Consider the following 15,025-nt stretch of genomic DNA (forward strand, 5'->3'; position numbering starts at 1 on the left):
ATTGAATACACTACAAAAAAAATTGTCTTATACAACATTTAAAAATGCCTTAATAAAGTAACTATTGCAACATTTTAGCTATTCCCACATTGATTTGTGATGTCGTGTATGCTCATGTAGCTAAAGGTTAAGAACTTATAAAGACATACTCTTGTGTCTTGAAAAACAACGTAATACTACATTGTTCCCTTAGATAGGTATGCTATGGCAACATCTTTATATGCCTTTAAAGGCATTTTATTAAAAAGAATTTAAATACAAATATTATATACGTATTCTGCAAATTTATAGTTGTAATTGTTATTAAATTATCTAAATTTTACATCTAAAAAGTTAGCATATAAAAAAATAAAAATGTACATAACAGAAAGACACATTTAATAATAACACCAATACTTCATTCATTTCAAATATGAAATAAAACTTCATTACAAAGACCAATAAACAAGAAAGTATTAAACTGTATTGTTTTGTTGCTAACAAAAAAAGCTCTAAATTCTACCAAATTTCTAAAAGAAAATTAGACAAAGGTCGTTGGTAAGGAATAAAATTCCTTGTTTCAAAGCTATAAGTAGGTAGCTTCGTTGCATTCTTCAAATTTTTCTTGCGGGAACGCTTTGCTAAGATCTAGAGTCCAAGTATCTGACATTTCGCTGACGACTCCAACCGACACCTGAAATATAAATTCAAGTCACTTAAGATTTTAAGAAGTTGATTCTAATACATAAGAAACAAAGCAAACTACACTACATACGAAATGACAAGGTCGAACAACAGTTTTGTCAAAGAAATTTAATTCATCTTCAAGTAGTATTGTTAGTAATCAAAAAGTTAAATCAATCATCGTGGCATTATTCAAAAGCAATACAAAACAAATATGCAAAAAACACAATAAAAACCTAAATGGATACTAGGCAACTTACAAATATACCTGTATATGAATATTGTTATTTGAATATACTACTCATTCGTTCCAGCTTCAAGGAAACAACACTTTCAAATTTCTTTGTATTGCAGCTTGCATTATAGGATGACCCACTTAAGTGGATTTTGTAAAACTAACCTGCACAAAAAAGAAATCGAGTAAAATTCTAGCAAATTATAAGAAATTCTCGCGCCTAGTAAAAGAACACATTACATAGCTCAAAAACACTCCAACTAGTAAATCATCTCAGACATCCAATAAATTTAACCTTTTCCTTTACTAATTTAATTTCCACGCATTTATACACACCTTATTTGCATATCTATTTCAAATAAATGGAGCAGCACACTTCAATAATGCAATATATCACATAAAACACAATCTTTGTGCCTAAAGTAAAAAAAAAAGATATATCATTATATTAGCGTGCGCACACATAAACAAACTTAGCAATAATCATACTTAAGTTCATAAATATAATAAGCATTCATTTTGACGAATAAGTTTTACCTTGTTAAAGATTAGACGGCATGACGAATAAGATACGCTGTCGTTTGCACCGCTGCCGCTGCCACATCCTCTGCGCTATCATACGCCGCATCGATAATCCCCATCCGCACCACCGCCTCTGCGTCGACCTTCGCCGTACGGAGTGCCAGCTCCCGCCGCGCAGCGTTGGAGCTTACTTTTTCCTTGATCAGAGCTGTAAAGAAATCCGTAGGCTCATGCCAATGTCGAGCTCGCTCAGGTACAACACTACTCTCAATTTCTTCATCACAACGTAGTCGTGGGTCATTGCGAGGATCAACCCCGCCGCCACTGCGTGCCCGGTGACAGCAGCGACCGAGGCATAGGGAGAGAGAAGAGGTCGGCGATGACACCTCACAAGAAAGCATACACTCAAAAAACATCACACTAACAACACCAATCATGCTCACTTGCAAAAATCAAAGAACGTATATTCATTAAATCAATAAAGAATGAGCTTTGTAGAATTTATTGGACCTAAATTGAAAATCAACAATGGCAGGACGAGGTCGGATGACAAATCTAGCGACATACCCACCATTAACATGCTCGTTTGGGGCCCGATTTCATCAAGGGCAGTGCAACCTGTGCATTATCTGCAACAATTAAGATCGAATTAGAAAATTTTGGCGATAATTGAGATGCCAATTTGAAATCAAATTTAGATATTTACCTTTGCGATGAAGCTAGAAGATAAAAGAGAGAGTGAGGCGTGGAAGTGAAGGTTAAGCTTAAAGTTGATTATGGAGAGTTAATGATAATGTGAAGAAGAAAGGTTAGAGAGAAAGGAGCAGAGGGCGGTGGCGGTTTTCAAAGAGGAGAAAGGGAAAGGGTTAGAGTTTGGGGGAATTTTTAGGGAGACGTGAACATTTAGGATATTTAATTAGTAAATTAGTCTTTCATTTTTTATCATTTAAATGAAAAAATCAATTAATTAGTGGCAAATTTATCTAAAAAAAATAGCGGTAAGTTTAGCGCTTAAGATTTGTAAAATGATTAAGTTTGGCGGTATCTTTTCCCCCTCCTTTTTAATCTATTGCCTTTTACCTCTAAATAAGAATAAACTAAATAGAATTCTAAGGACGACAAAATATGCCCCCACTGACATAATATTGAGGCATCTACATTTTAATGTCATAATAGCTTTGAATAAACAGAGATTAATTATTTTTCAATAAAACAATGTCGTAATTGGCATCTGATACAACACTAATGCTTTGGTGTCTTTAAAGGGGTGTTGCTATAGGCCATTTTTGTTGTAGTGATATAGTTATTCATACGTTACAATCAATTTATTTGTAAATTTATTAATTTATTCGTCTTTATCATTTTTCACGAAAAATAATTATTTCACCAAATCTCAACCCCAAAGAAAGAAACCTGAGGTGAATGGCCACTCGTACGCATATGACCACTTCATCCTCTTTTAAGAATTGTCGCAGCATTTTCAGGAGATGGAAAACTGCAAAGAAAAAAAAATCTTGAAGAAAAAAACAAGGTGAGGTGGGGGGAGAGGGGGAGGCAACTAACATGGTGGTGGAGTGGCACCAATTTCACGCAGACAAGAAGTGGGGCAATTGAGTTTTATTTTCCTCAAACAAGAAGTCAGTTGGAAGTGATAGACCCAGCGAGATTGGACCTAAACACAAACCAATGTACTCAACAAACCCCAAAAGATAGCATCATCGATATCATGTTCCAGTCTGATGTAATGGGCCACTACACTACAACTACAATTATATATATGGAGAAAAAAAAATGCAGTAAACACGATTAAATATGGTAAAAAATGATAATGAATCTGAAACGAAAGATATTCAAATTATATGATTGGTATTTATTCGAATTAATCTTATTAAATGAGAATAATGAATAAGTTAATAAACTTTATGAATAAATCAATTTAACGTACGCATAATCATTTTCACTTGAGTTTGAATCTTGAAGGCGAAAATTCTACCACAACATTACTTGTATACAACTATTCGTGCGTTATATTATAGTATTGATTTATTAGTATATTTTATTAATTTATTTGTAATTATTCTTATTTCTCAAAAAAAAAAAAAAAAAACTTTTCAGTGGATCCCAACTCGATATATATGATATATATCGTTATCTACTACATATAAATATTGCTCACTTTTATAGATCTTTGCCCTCTCTCGTTTACAGCCCAAAAATATTATTTTGGTGGGACTCCTCATCTGGTTACAATGGGGGACAAACACTATCTATTTCGATCTTCGATGATTTTGGAATTTTGTGTTGAGAGAAATGGCTTGAAGAAAAAGTGTTGTTCTCACAAAACATACAAGATTATCAGTTGAATCACAGGTTATCGGATTGAACAAATTAAGTAGATAAAATCAACTAATTTTTTATTTGAGCATAATTAAACCAAATGAAATGAGACAAGGGCCCTTCCATTTTGCAGTGTTAAAGTAAAATTTAAACATTCTGCAAAAACCAAATGGAATGAGATGAGTGTTAAGTAAAATCGAAACACTAAGTAAGCTTGTTCGAATTCAACATGTATTGAGGAAACATGATGATCAGATATTTATATATTTAAAGAAATTCGATATTAGTTTGGGCAAAAAGAAGAAATTGGATATTAGTGAGGCCAAAGGTCTCGGACTTAAATCCTGTCTAACACCAACCTAAAACTCACACATTTAAGTGGCAATCAATCAATATTGTTCAAGAACAGAGAGGCCAAAGATATAGTTTTTTTTTTTTTTTTGAGGGAACAAAGATATAGCTTTCACTCTTTAGGAATTTAGTTTCTTTTGGTTCTTGAATTTTGATTTAGTGATGGCGAGATTGTGGTTCGATAAAAGAAAAGAAATAATTATTACTCCAACATACCTTATCACAATTTATGGTGGTGTCACATTAAAATATATTTTACTTTTGATTCTTTTTTCCGCGTTGTTATTTCATTTTATTAATTTACAACTGTAATAAGATGATGATGAAACGCTGCACGATGGTTGATGATCTATTTCAAAGAAGTGACTAAACAATATTTGTATAGGTAGCTGTTTTTGTTTAATTAATATAGTTATTGTCTATGGGGTGTCCATTCGATCGGGTCTAGTCGGGTGGGATACCCTACCCAAAATTTGTGAGTGCCCGAACCTAAAAATAGCCTCCAGCGCATATACTGGACTCTGTCCCGACGAAACATATTATGTACCTTAATATCTCAGGAGGATATTAGGGTACCACATATTCAAAATTAAAATTAAAAAAGAAAAAAGAAAAAAGCTTCTGCACATTAAAAATTAAAAAAAGCTTTTGTCTCTCTATTTTTATTTTATTCATACATCAGATTGTGCCCATCTTTCCTACACATTTTCTTCATTTGAAAGATTCTGACACCGGTACTCTTGAACGTATCTCTTCTCGCCAAAATTATAATCTCTTTGCCCCCCAAATAACTTTCTAGGAGGGATGGGCATGAATTTTAAAGATAAAGTTGTTGAGTGTATTGAAAGTGATGAAAAAAATGTTATAATTAGGTATTGAAAGTTGTGAAAATGTATTATAATTTGTATTGATAGTACTGAAAAGGCGAAATGCAAAAATAAATTGGATATTATTAGTGGTGAGGTAGTGTCCCAAAATGAACAGAAAGTTATATGGGGTACGTTCCAAAAAGAAAAGAAAGGAAATTATTTGGGGGACGTAGGAAGTATTATTTTTCTCAATTATCATAATTGTTGGCTCATAAATGGATCATGCACAATTCGTCGTGTAGGTTGTTTTGATTCACATAGTATAACTGATTTCATAATAAGTCATAGTTCACAAAAATAAACTCATAAAACTCTCCATCGAAACTAAAATTGACTTTATCGATGAATACTCCCTGCTCAAGTAGCGAATGAAGAAGCGGCTGCAAATGAAGAGCACTTCAGCCATACAAACCATGACGTCCATCATTCCCAACAACTCTTTGCCCGTTCTCAGGGAGGGGATTGATCAACCCTTTGCTCCTTTCATTCGGTCGAATAAATCTTCTATCCTCGACAGAGGATACTTTTTCTTGATGGTAAGTTGATTGGGCACGCGATAATCTATAAACACTCCGTCTATATGCCTATCAAACAAGACTGGCACTCCCTATAATTATACGTTTGGTTGAATAAACCATATGTCTAAAAGCTCTTGCAATTGCATATTTAATTCTTTAATTCCTTTGGCGTCATCCTATACAATTCTTTTGAAACGTATGATGCTCCTGGTGCTAAATCGATTGTGAATTCCTCATGTCTATCTAGGTAGATTCTTGAAAAAACTTTGAGAAAAATAACGAACGCGTGACACATTCTCGAGGGAAAGTTCTTTTTCTTCTTTGCCTACAACGTTCATTACACGACGCTCACCAAAACATGATCCACCACCTTAATTGTTTTCATCACGGACATCGCCATTGTCGAGCATCATCTTTATGTTGAAAGATAGTATACAATACCTTCTGTTCGTTTGTATAATTGATAACTTGTATACTGAACTTGAACTTTCTCATAATAACTTCAGTTATTGCAGCAAATTCAACATAATTTCGAAATATCAACAATTAATACTCATCCATTTGAAAATTGTTTTGAAACACTATTACCTTGAAGTCGGAGCACATAGAGACTGATGGCATTTTGTCACACATAACTTTTAAAATATTTAGGAAATTTTATTTTGCAGTGTTTATAAGAAAGTAGACTTGCTCTTATACCATGTTGTAATTAAGGTATTAACTTTAAATTTTTAAATTAATATTTAATACATAAGTCTTTATATATATATATATATATATATATATGTGTGTGTGTGTGTGTGTGTGTTAATTTAAATGATATAAACCTTTAAATGAAATAAACTCTTAGAGACATTTCAAAAACGATTTAAAGATATTAATTTTTAAGTAATATATTCAAATATTAACTTTAATTTAAAGACAACAATCAACACCTGTGTCCCAAATCATAACGTAAAGAAGTCTTGAAGATATTTAACTACTAAATCAATCAACATTTGAAACCAGATTAAAACATGAAACTTAGACTAACTAAAACATTAGATACTTATATTTGTTGCAAATGAAGTCAACTATTAGCAAAATGACTTGATGTGCTCATTCGATCTTCCACGAGTATGCTTAGTGTGGAATATCATGCAATAATTATCCAAGATAATAAAATGGTACTCCTTTCGTCCCAGCTTTTAGTATTCATTTGAGAGCGTGACACATGTTTTAATTAAGTGGTTGAATGTGTTGTAAGTGGAATAATGGTCTCACTTTTTATGTGAGTGTTAAAATAATTAAAGTGGAGCAAGGATCACACCTACTTTTACTAAAAATAAAAATGAATACTAAAATGTGGGACATCCAAAAAAGAAAAATTGGATACTAAAAGTTGAGACGGAGGGAGTAACATTAATTTATAACTGAAAGTCGCATGTTGGCATACTATACCAAGGATCTTTCCGCCCTGGACCAATTATGCTAGCCCCTAATGATATGGTTGCTACCTTAACTTTAACATATAAATCGCATTGTGACATACCAAGGACTGTGACATTTTGTACCAATTATGTTGGCCCCTAGCAATATATAATTTAACTAACATATGACAAACACGTAATATTAAAATGGTCAATAATTAACAACATCATGTATTTAAATAAATCTCACAGCTGAAACTTGAACTTCATAGCAATTCAAATCTTAGTCTAGCTGCACATTATCATATAAATTCAAATAATAAAATATAAGGGCCTAATCATACTTAGAAGTAATTTAATACTTAGAAAACTATTTTATAAAACCTTAAAAAAAACACTAGTTCAATTAGTAAAATATATAAATAAAGATATTTTTCTTAGGGGTTATTGCCGAAAAATACCTATAGTTTGTCAATTTTCTGTTTTATAACATGACCTTCTAATTTGACCAGAAAATACATCAAATTTCAATTTAATCGCAATTATAACATGACCTTATAGTTTGACCATAAAATACACCAAGTTTCAATTTAGTCTCAATTATAACATGACCTTATTTAGATTATTGTTTATCATATGTATTACTCCATCCGTCCCGCTATTCATGGCCTGTTTCTTTTCGGCACGGGAACTAAGGAGAGTTAAAGTAGATGGATAAATAGGATGACCCACATGTTTAAGGATGTTGTTAATATTACTAATTATTGTTGATTCTAAATTAAATATTGACTTGCAATAAATAAATAAATAAATAAATTAAATAATTTATTTATTTATCTAAAATTAATTTAATTAAATAAAGGGTAAACATCATGAAAACCCCTGAACTATACCCACTTTATCAAAAATACTCTAAAACTTTCGAAATGTTCTCTAAACCCTCAAACTATCAGATTTTTATCAAATACATCCTGTACCTATTTTTCGGTTACCAGAAACGTGATGTGACTCGCCGGATGCCACAATGTAATTTATATTCTATTTTTTTAAATACATAGAAAAAACGACTTCATTTCGTACTATATTCTATCGTGTTTATCCCTAATTCTAGGTTATTATTAGCGTGAATTTCAAACACGATAGGAGTGAATTTTAAATTTCAGAGTGGATTTTTTTAATGATATGGTACGAAACGACGTCGTTTTTACCATTGCATTTTAGAAAAATAGAATATAAATTACATTGTGGCATTCGGCGAGCCACATTATGATTTTGGTGACCGAAAAATAAATGCGGGATATATTTGATAAAAACCCGATAGTTTGAGGATTTAGAGAATATTTTGAAAGTTCCAGGGTATTTTTGATAAAACGGGTATACTTCAGGGGTTTTCATGATATTTACCCTTAAATAAAAAACATGTTTATTTTTTTTCTTTCCTAAATGTTGAAACACTGCAGTGTAGAACAGTTTAAGAAAAAGAAATGATGACACAAGGATAAAAAGTGGCGGCAAAGTGACAAAATTTCCATAACACTTTTACTAAAAGTTCAAATTTCCCTGTAATATGTTCCCAAGGCTTCTATAAAAGCCTTTAATCGGCTGACAGTAGAAGTTTGAACTCTGAAAATTTACAAAAGCTATCAAACCAAAAGATACAACTTTCAAACTCTACAAAATGAGAAGGCCCGATCTAACTACGGCCGAGAGAAACACGATTGTGCAGTTTCTTCTTCACAACTCCAACAACGGGAAGCCGAAACGAGGGAAGATCCAAGAAGCTATCATCAAGTTTGGGTGCTCTCGACGGACCGTGAGTCGACTATGGGCTGCAGCAAGGAAACAACACTCAATAACGTCTTCTTAAGCTTACAAGGATGCATGGTGGAGATAATGAAGGTAAAGGGCCAGAATTCTTACAAAATTCCTCACATGAAGAAAGGGGCTCTAATTAGGGCTAATCAACTTCCATTGAATTCGGAAGTTCCAGCCGAGTTGGTAACAGAATGCATTTCCTACCTAATGGAATAGGGCATTGTTGATGGAATGTACCATCTAATGAATAAGTTACGCATAGCAAACTACTCATTAGATGGCATTGAATACCTAATGAATAACTTAGGTATTCGACAGCCACCAATGCTATATTAGACTACTATGTGAAGTTTTTTGTGAACCTCTATGCTTTTGCTAGATTAGACTAGTATGTGAAGTTATTTTGTGAACCTCTATGCTTTTGCTAAGGCCAAACATGAATGAATATTTTGTTTTATCATCTCATACATGGACTAGTTTAATCATTGATGTATATTCACACACGGGCAACAAACATGTAGCCACACAGGGCAGCAAACATGAAGCCACACAGGCAGCAAACATGATGCCACACAGGCAGCAAACATGATGCCACACACGGCCACAACTTAACAAAAGCAGAAGCAACACAAGACAGCAAGCAGAAGCCACACAGGGCCACAAATAGAAGCCACACAGGGCCATAATATAAGGCACAACTAGGCAGCAATTAGAAGCAACGCAAGGCAGCAATCAAAAGCCACACAGGGCCACTCAATAAGCCACACAGGGCCACAATTATAAGGCACAACTGACAGCAAACATAAGCAACACAAGGCAGCAAGCAGATGCCACACAGGGCCACAACTACACAATAGGAGCAGCTAATTACATCTCATGCAAGAATCATAGATGTTAGAATCAATTTTCCACTAAGTGAGCATGTTTTTCATCACTTCAAAACCGAAAGTAACCCTATCTCCCTTAGTACATTCACATGCAAATATAGGTCAAAGTAAAATGTGAGATCTCACCCGAAATAATGCTGGCAATAGGTTCTTCAACATATTCATTTGAACTGGGGTATAACCCACCAGCTGAGAAGCCAGAGAATCTCCAACAGTAGCATTCCAGGCCACAACTTCATCCCACGATTCCTCACAGAGTAATTGACAAAGGGGATAATCAGTACTATCATTCAAAATAGGAGATTCAGGGGTAATTATATCAGAGACCGATTTTCTCACAGGATTTTGGGGGCGGCGATAGATCGGAGCCCGTGGTGAAACAAGACATCTCCCATCTCCACAGAGACTCTCGATCTCACTGAAGCCGAGAGAGTCTTCCGCCGTTTCTGAAAATTCAGCCGAGAACGGGAAATCTACCTCCGGCGGCGATCCCCAATCGGAGCACGAGTCCTCGCTGTCCGGCACGTACTGTCCGCTCAGGTAAGCCTCCGACTTGGACTTCATCACGGCGGCAGAGAAGCGCCGTTCTAAGGGCAGCGTGCGTGGCAGAGATTCGCCGATCTAAGGGTGGCGAAAGGGGCAGAGATTCGCAGAGAATCGGGAGATAGAGAGAGCAGTGATGAGCAATCGAGAGATAGAGAGAGCCGCGATTTAGGGTTTCAGAGGAAAGAGAAAAGAGGGAATGTGTGGCGCAAGAGAGAGAGAGAGAGAGTGAAAGAGAGTGAACCGTCCGTCTTTTTCTTTTAGGGTTAGGTAGTCTTAATTAATTAGTGTAGTTAATTAGTATAGTTAATTACACCCTTATTATTTCTAAAATAAGAAACATGCCATGAATATTGGGACAACCTAAAAAGGAAAACATGCCATGAATAATGGGACGGAGGGAGTAATATTTATTGTAATTTCATATTAAATTGTTATACTCCCTCCGTCCACGAAATGAGTACCCATTTGTGGACGGCACGGGTTTTAAGAAATGTATGGACTGTATTGTGAATAGTTTAAGGGTTCCACTTTTTGAGTGTATTAATTAAAGAGATGTGTGGGGTACACTTGCCAAAAAGGGAAATGTGTACTCATTTCGTGGACGGACGAAAAAAGAAATATGAGTACTCATTTCGTGGACGGAGGGAGTATATAAAATATTGTTAATTAATTGATTTATTTTTATAAAAATTAACTTGGATGATTAATTATTTTATATTAATTGTTTCATAATATATATATATATATATATATATATATATTTCTACATTTTCAACACACAAATGCATATATATAAATTTGATTTGAATATTCTATTAATATATACATATATAATAAGTATTTATCTATTTAAATTATGAAATTATAAAATATTAGAACCAATAAATAATATAGATGCATATTCATCAAATATGTATATGTATATATATATATAGTATATTGTGAGAAGAAAAGAAAATAAAAAATATTTAATGTTAAATTTTGATATTATTATACTAAATTAATTATAAGGTCATGTCATAATTACAATTAAATTGAAAATTGATGTATTTTTTTGTCAAATTATGAGGTCATGTTATAAACTAGAAAATTGGCAAACTATGAGTATTTTCGGGCAATAACCCCTTTTTCTTATGAAAAATTAACTCAAAATTTTAATTTAAAACCAAGCCCAAATTAATAATTCTGTCATAGGATGAAATTTCAATTAAAAGGTAGCCGAACATTAGAGACCAAAATTGATTAATTAAAAGTCCACTAAATAACATAATTAAACCCAGATTTATTTACCCATTTAAATTATGTTTCATTAAATCAAGGGCCCAATACATAGCCCAATTTTTCGCTCACTTAATATCACGTAAAACTCTCCTTCTTCACTTCTTCTTCTCCCCCTTTCTCTCTCTCTGTCTGAGACTGACACCGCCTCCACCTCCGGCCAATCCGCCGCCGGCGTCTCGTCACTCGCCTCTCATCTCTCGCCCCTCGCCTCCCCTCTATCTTTCTCTTACAGAACACGCACACAAACACATGCCCAAACCTTTCTCCCTCTGTCTTCCTCCTCTCGCCTACATCACTTGCCACTCTTCGGCGAGGAGCCACCTCTACTGCCTACCGCTTCCTGCTCCAGCCCTGCATCGCCCCTCATCTCCTCTCTCTTTCGCCCGACGGCAGCTGCCGCCATCGGAGCCCCCGCGACAACAGCAGTGCTGCCCAGCCGCTGCCTCCCTCTTGCCCAACCGACATCGCACAGCAGCAGCACCGCCATAGCCGCGGCGCCGCCGTTTTCCTCAGTTCATGGCGAGGTTGTCGCACTCCTCTTCCTGGCTCGACCACAGCTTTTCACATAAATTCCCCAACCCCCTAATTTCTTTTCAGTGAAGTATCAGAATTTTATTCCATTTGATTTCTTAATTATTCAATTGAGGCCATTTGATTATGTGTACGCGTGTCTGAATTTTTAGGAACAAGATTCTATGAGAGTATTTGGCTATTTGCTATGACTGCACAGACAAATGAAAGAAGGAAGAAAAATATTGATTGTTGTATTGAAATGAAGCTGTATAAATTCACAGAAATAATTAAAATTACCAGTTGAATTCTGCCGTGAAAAGAACAGAACGAATTATGTGTGAATGGAACAGAACGAGAAGACACGTTTGCTGGGTGATGACGGTTTTGGACACAGTGAAGAAAAATGAAATAAATATATACAGTATTGCACAAAGAATACATGTTGTGCAAGAATAATTAGAAATAGGTGGTTGAAGAAGAACCCAGAAATGTGGCTGAGAAATAAGAGTTTTTTTTTTGAGGGAAGAGAAATAAGAGTTATGATGAGGCTTACACTTAAATTAACCTTACACGTATAATATGTCTGATACTATATGGGCTTTTATAGTAATACAAAAATATAGTCTGGCCCAACACAAATGGGCTTATAAAATATTTTATTTAAGACCCAAAATTCACTTGGAATATTTAAGAATGAAATTTTCATTTCTTAAGACAAAATCATTATTTCAAATTCATTCAACTAATTGAATAAATTTATAAAAGGACGCGACTAAACAAATTTATAAAATATCCAATAACTTCATCATTCAAATGCATTACAAGAATTGAAATTTAAAATAATTTGAAATAAATAATTTTGGATAAATAATTTGATTTCGGGCTCTCACAACCCTACTCACTAAAAGAAAATTTCGTCCTTGAAATTAACTTGGTTCTAAACGGGGGTAATGAGCTTGGATTTCTTCTTTGCGTTCCTAAGTAGATTCATGAGGTCCGTGTCTAGTTCATCGAATTTTGACTGACGGTATTTCTGTCAGGTCCCGGAAGGTCTAGAATAGATGTATGGTGGGGGGGGGGAGAATACACCTATAGGCTATTTTTTAAAACACACAGAACAACCTTTTGAAATTAACTGATATTGACAGTTAACGGAAACTTAGTTAAACAAAGGTTGAAGACTGATACTGAAATTACTTCGATAAAGATATCAGTTAGGCACAAAACTTTAACTGATATTAGCGTAGAGCTTCAGTCTTGATTTTAAAACAGAGGAGTGTTATGAATCTTACTGATTATCTGAAGATTTATCAGTTAGACTAATAACACTGACAGCGGATAACTTATCTTTTGAAATAGTCTTTGATTATCACGTTGTCAGATTATAGTTTCACTTTGCAGTTAATCAGTTTCAGTTAAAGAGACGTTTGTGCACAGATAAGAAAGTAAAACTGAAAGTGATAAATGACAAAGGATTTTTACGTGGTTCGGAACAAGTTCCTACGTCCACGGTCAGTTGATCACACTAACAAATACTCTGGGCTTGTGCTTATGATGGGTGTGTTTTAGTTATCTATTTTCGTGTCGTTTTGCCGTTGATTTTTCCTTGATATTACCCAAGTTGTTGACATTTGGCGCAGGAATTAGATGGATTGGAGATAGATCTCGTGGATGGAAGAAGTTGGTGAAAATCAAGCTTTTGATGAAGATTAGAGTTGATTGTGGAGGAATTTAGAGATTGTGCTTGGAGTTAATTATTTTACATTTAATTAAGCCCAAAACTCTTATTTTAATTATTTTGAGAGCTTATGTTTTTGAAGGGGCTGAAAGCCCATGTTGGGCTGAGACACGGTATTTAGGGATTTAATCCCTTGGTCTTTAGTTGGGAGACGAGCCGCATAGATAGTTAGTTTTAATTAGGTCATGTTCTTGTTCTTTTGATAGATACTCAGCCGCAACATTAGACTTTTAAGGAGTTTGACTTTTGATTAGATTGGTTTACATACACTTTACCTTTTTCTTAGTTTTAGTCCAGATGAATTCCTTTAGATTTCCATGCATGCAATTTTAAGTAATTAGTATTATTTTAGCTTGGACGTTGAGAGATTTCGGTTGGAGCAGACGAGTTCTCTTCAAGTGGTTCAAGGGTTACATTAATTCTTGCAATTTATTTTATTAATCTTTGTTCAATTATGTTATTTATGTTTATTTTTATTTATTTGATTGTTCTTATTTTAAGCATGAGTAGCTAAGCCTTTTAATTCGGCGAGAATAATGAAACTCTAATTCAATGATCTGTGAGACCTAATTGGTTTAAAATTGATTCCTATTGATTTCGATTAATTCCTATGGTTTAAAAATAATTTCGATTTTATTTAAGTCTGGCCAACTTAAGTTTAATTGGATTACAGTCAATTAGCACCTCCAATCCGTAATTGTTGGAATATGGTTGATTAGTGATAAAGCTACCATGTTCGTAGTAGGAATTAATTGATATATTAATTATTACTAGCGTCTCTAGGATAATTGATATAAATTGGGTTCCTTCATCTTAATGCTGTTAGAATATTAAATCTAGGTCTGGCGTCTCCAGCTAGGTTATATTTTAATAAGAGAAATAAGCAGGTCTGGCGTCTCCAGCTGTTTATCGACACAGTAAATAGGAATTGGGGTACGTCCGTTGCGTTTCACGGTATCCTATAACTGGTTGGTTGGTAGGGATTGATTAATTATTGCGTCGAGGATCAGAGTTGAATTAGAGTGGATTTATTTGAGCCGAATTACCCTTTTTATTGATTTAATTCAAGAGTATTTTATTTGATTAATTTTGCGTTCTTAGTTTAATTAACTCCTCTTAAATTTAAGGCGTGGTGGCATCACCGATTTTCTAGACTTAGGGATTTGAATGATTTTTAACTGCTCTCTGTGGGATCGACCCTGCTTACCATTGTGCTAATTTATTTTGGTAATTCCGCAGGAATTATTTGGTGGTTGGCGACGTCCACCAGCTTATGGATGCATAACAAACCTAGCAACTGAAAATCAGATTTTCAGTACCAACACACTGGGTTGGATTTCT

General features: G+C 34.4%; 1 long non-coding RNA gene across 1 annotated transcript; it reads right to left on the reverse strand.

Annotated features, from left to right (window-relative positions):
- Positions 1 to 376: 376 nt before the first annotated feature.
- LOC131014529 (uncharacterized) lies at positions 377 to 2,334 on the reverse strand. The gene is made up of 4 exons (XR_009098240.1): positions 2,127 to 2,334; positions 1,436 to 2,049; positions 932 to 1,063; positions 377 to 673 (listed from the first exon to the last, which is right to left on the reverse strand). It is a non-coding gene; the product is annotated as an uncharacterized LOC131014529 (long non-coding RNA).
- Between the last annotated feature and the right edge of the window lie 12,691 nt (positions 2,335 to 15,025).

This window comes from Salvia miltiorrhiza, chromosome 3, assembly GCF_028751815.1.
Source record: "Salvia miltiorrhiza cultivar Shanhuang (shh) chromosome 3, IMPLAD_Smil_shh, whole genome shotgun sequence".
Taxonomy (NCBI): Eukaryota; Viridiplantae; Streptophyta; class Magnoliopsida; order Lamiales; family Lamiaceae; genus Salvia; species Salvia miltiorrhiza.